The 4,725-nt window shown below is 41.4% G+C and overlaps 1 long non-coding RNA gene across 1 annotated transcript in view; it reads left to right on the top strand.

Moving 5' to 3' along the window:
• The window catches only part of LOC147752387 (uncharacterized), a 34,316-nt gene extending 30,139 nt beyond the window's left edge, over nucleotides 1-4,177 (top strand). The window contains exon 3 of the long non-coding RNA XR_015314197.1: nucleotides 3,872-4,177. This is a non-coding gene — a long non-coding RNA (uncharacterized LOC147752387). The remainder of the gene's footprint in view (nucleotides 1-3,871) is intronic.
• The last annotated feature ends 548 nt before the right edge of the window (nucleotides 4,178-4,725 follow it).

Here is a 4,725-nt window from a genome sequence, read left to right as displayed (position 1 = left end):
AATAGGCATCAAAACGTTTAGTTAGATGCTAATATTCCTCTCTATACCTTGTTATTGGTGAACCAACGACGCGCGTGCTATGAAGGTATTGAGATATTATGAGTGGCATGAACGAGGCACTGGAGTCAAGTGAGAGACGTGAAAAACTAAGGTGGGGGGCTTAATAATTTCGCCGTTTGCCGACGCTGATTTTAGGTAAAATAGGTAGCCCGAAGACCTGTAAAAGACGCGGTTGATACTTGCTGCTGCTGCTGCTGTCAGGACTATAAGTATATCTCACCGTCGTTGTCATCGTTGCTGTTGATCAGCTACTAAAGATTTTCTAGTTTTGGCTGTGATAAGCAGATTCACTCTGTGAATATTGTATTGACAGCGGGGTCTATATATATATTTGTGTGTGTGTGTGTGTAATTCTTATTTCATCACTTGTGACATTGAAATTGTTCTTTTACATCAAACAAACGTCAGCGTGTACCGGAGCAGAAAACAGCCACCTGCCTCCTGTTAGGTCATATAGAAAGATAGCATCGACTATGATGTTTCTCCTGAATGTGGGTTCAGACGTCACGATTGTAGGTAGCTAGATGGTTGCCGTTTTACGTGCGGTACCACCATTAGAATTCCATCTTCCAGCGCGAAACGAAGTACGTCTACACCCAGAGTCGAAGCTAGACCACGACTAAGATTAGCAAGCAGACGTGTTACGCACTTAGCTATCGCGGGAACTCCCGAAATCTAATAAAATAATACATAACAACAACGAATGATCTACTGTTTTCATCCGTACAATTCCACGTTTCAAAAGACATCCAACCGCTCCATAAAAAACAGCCCAGTCAAAGCACAAAATGTTTAAGACAATCAAAGTTAGGCTTAACTTAGGCTTAAGTGTTTTCTTTCTTCTTGGACTATTTGTGTGCTGTAAATGGAGCAGTAAAAGTGGTCGTATGACTCGTTTCATCAAATTGAAATAAGAGCTTTCCCATAAAACGAGAAAAGCAAGCCAGGGCTAAGGCAAACGGTCAATGGCTGCGCATTACGAATCTTACTAAAAAGGTCCGTGAGTAAGGCTATTTATGCTACGATAGAATGTCTATTATACATTACGGCTATGTGCAGGACACGCCACGCGTTAACGCTTCAGGCATATTAAATAAGTTCTCTAAGCTGCTGTTGTACATTGAATATTCTATCAGTTGTGGGCACATATTATAAATTGAAAAAACACGTTGTGTACATCAATGTTGGAAACGATCGTATTAAGGTAACAATTTCAGTACTTCCGTATTTCACTTGTCTGTTTTTCTAATCCTTAACCTAAGAAGATGACTTGAACTATTATTTGCAGTCACGTCCATGAACAAACAACATAATGCACGGAATTTTACAATAGCTTATCTATGGTAATGTTTTTAAGGGATGGCTGAATCGCGTAGCGCATCGTATCGACTCGGCCTTAAGTGTAACGTGTAAATTTTCAAAATATGAACATATTACACATCAGTCATATTTGCTAACATACTTGGTGCTTTTAGGCCTAACAGTGTCGTTCCTGTTATAGCGAGTTATTTGGCAACTACCTAACTCTAGGTACTTAAGCATTATGTAAAAATCCTCAATCCATCTTCATTTTTTTCAGTGATACGTTCAGTTTTGTTTCTCTGCTCTGCACCAGCAGCCTATTGTGATTGGTTTTCGTACGAGCCAATAGAGAGGGCCACACAAAATGGGCTATCGGCAGCTATTCACTTCAACATTGTGAACTTGCGGCCGAACTTAACGCTTCGGCATATTTGGGTCAATACCAACATGCGCCAGTTAGTACAGAAAACGATTAATGGCTTGTAGTCCCCTTGAGTTTTTCGACACATCTCAGCTGCCCGTCCAGGGCATCTATCTCTATCGAATCTCTAAAATTGGTGCGAATCAAGAGGCACTTGAGAACACTTTATCTATGGGATGTATAGTTTACACGAGTGTGCATGTGTAAAAGCAGCGGCAGGCCCATTAACCGACACCATATCACTTGGGCAGCCTATTTATCAAGTCGCTTTTTTTGGCTATGAACCCGCTTGCGAGGGTGTCCGCCACACAAATTGCTATTAAAGTAACCTCTATTATTGTAAACGAAATGAAGATGCGGATCAAGTCCTAAAAGGCCCGGTCTGATGGTGCTGATTAGGCGGAAAGTGACTATTTTTATAGAACTATAACCCTAAACCTATACTATATATACACTAAATATATATATATTGTTAAAGTGTGCTTGATAACTGTTGAAATATGGTTGCTGGCGACGGTGGCATTTCTTATCGTCGTGTCCTTATCGTCTTTGCCATCATCGTGACGCTACAAGGAGAAGTAAATTTAGATAAATGGATCTGCTTATGGGATACGTTCCTTTACGTGGAGTTACTCGTTCTAGACTGCTAGTCGCTCCTATCACTTCAGCGAGCTGCGGGTTCGGCCTGCGTCCGTTAAGTAAAAGTAGTCGTGGCCTACTAAAGACAGACGCCTAATTCAGTCAAGCCATAGGATCACTGTCGACTGAACAAGTGTCGGCTAGCAATCTAGTGTACGATCACACAGAAGTGAAATACGGTGACGTATTGGATGTTATTTTTAGCGAGGTCAATTCGCTAGATTTGGCAGGGTAAAACAAAAAGCCGTTGCAGTCGGTGCTGTCACGTAGGCGATTGACTATGACTGGACGGCGAACCCGTCAGCGGCGTATCGGATAACATAAGAAAACTGGGCTTTCATCATCGCACATCATTGGCATGGTGTAATAAAATTCCAGTATGTCAACTAAAATTGATGGTGTTATGCGTGTATAGCCGGTTAGCATGTACAGTGAAATGGGTGTATAGGTATAATGTCTAGTTACCGTATTATGATAATATTGAAGACTACACATTCAGCTTGGAAAGAGAAGCATGTTAACGTGAGTAAAAACGGACCAAACGTGAAATTCTTCGAGGACTCTTGCGAAACTGAAGTTGATTTGAACAGTGGATTATCTTATTGCTAATTCGGTAGCACTATACTTGTTGTTAAGAGAGACGAAGTTCCTCTTAGAGCTTTGAAGGATGTATCACTAAAATAAAGTTGGCCAACTTTTTCTAGCGAAGCTTGTCACTTTCTTCTTTCTTCGCTCTTTCACGTTGGTATCTCTATATCATAAACATATGCATATTCTGGAGTCATCAATAATATGTTATACTAATTGATATTTCCCACTTGTCATTGCAGTTTTTGTTACAATAAGATAGTACAGAAATTGGAAGAGAAATAGGCTAAGTAGACCGAGGTACATACTCCAAATACTCGCATTTGTCTTTCAACGTCCATACTGCGTGAGACGCTAGTATTGGTTATATGTTACGCCCATAAAAAAAAAGCATTAAGCGTTCATATCTAAGAAATGGTTTTGGATAAGGAACCCTCCTTCCGTAATTAACTTCCTTCATTTATCTTATACGTTGTCGTCTTTAACGATACCTTTCTTCATAATTTGTCTTTTTACTGATCAAAACAGCGAATAGGATTAGGACAAAAATAAGAAGGTTGAAAATATAACAAATGACAGACTTAGATGAAAGAATTGGTTAGGTAAACAATGGTTAGAAAACCTAGAGAAAAGGTTATCTATTTTTTACAGTATCGTACGTACGTATGAGTACGCTATATAAGAATTCCATTAACGTTCTGAATTGTAGCTATTTCAAAAATATAGTCCTCACACATCAATAGATATGGAGCAATTTGCCAATTTGTCATTGAAAACTACTCGTTGCGCCCATTGCTAGAACGATCTAGACAAGTGACACCTAAATGGGGCTCTTTTTTTCTTTGAATTCGTTTTGCCTAGATATCTAAGCAGGGCGACAAGCTACGACCGGACCAGCAAACAGCGAGAAAAGAGAACAGCCATGTGCGCAAGCTTTGCGCAGTCGAAGCCCTGACAGACAATAGACTCATAGCAACACTGTGGGATTAGCGTCAAAGTCTCGCCTCTTTTTCTTACAGACTCGCACCTCGTTGACATCGAATCTCCGCAGCGTCTCTGTCGCGAACAAAAAAGTGAACAAGAGCTAAAGATGTCCAAGGCCCGTCCTTCAAAGACCGGCTTCGTTCGGATAAGATGACGAGATGAAAGAGACAAGTCGAAACGACATCACAAGTAAGAAGAATTAAAGCTTGAGGCGTAGGCCGCCATGACAAATACGGCACTCCTCCTCCCCTTTTTCACACACACATACATACATACGTCGGCAGAACAGCATGCGAGACAATACGTAGAGGCAAGAAAACGAGGAAGAAACGAGCCTGCTAGGCCTGCTAGAAGCGGAGTGCAAGTCGGTAAAGAGGAACTGAAGAAGACTGGGAGAGGGATACCCTGACTAATCTCTTATTAATTACTAGGTTCTGCCGTTTAACTTTATATTCTGCAGTAGGTACGAAAAACGATTCTGCAAACTGAAGAGCTCTCTGCCGATTCGATAGGTTTCGCGCATTTGGTTATGTACAGGCCAATCGCCAGGATCCGACTGCCCCGGGCTGTCGCCAACTCTTTGCTAAGCATCGGTTCCCTAAGGCCGCACTGTTGCCGTTAGAGTACTCCGCCAAAGAGGGCAAAAACGGGGTAGAACAAAAACAACGAGAACTAAAAATATATTACGCACTTCTCATGGGCGGGCAGGGAACGGACGAGAGGCTGGACAT

The sequence above is a fragment of the Varroa jacobsoni genome, unplaced genomic scaffold (assembly GCF_002532875.2).
Source record: "Varroa jacobsoni isolate VJ856 unplaced genomic scaffold, vjacob_1.0 scaffold_1281, whole genome shotgun sequence".
Taxonomy (NCBI): Eukaryota; Metazoa; Arthropoda; class Arachnida; order Mesostigmata; family Varroidae; genus Varroa; species Varroa jacobsoni.
Note: the sequence above shows the minus strand (reverse complement) of the source record. Positions and strands in the feature narration are given on the sequence as shown.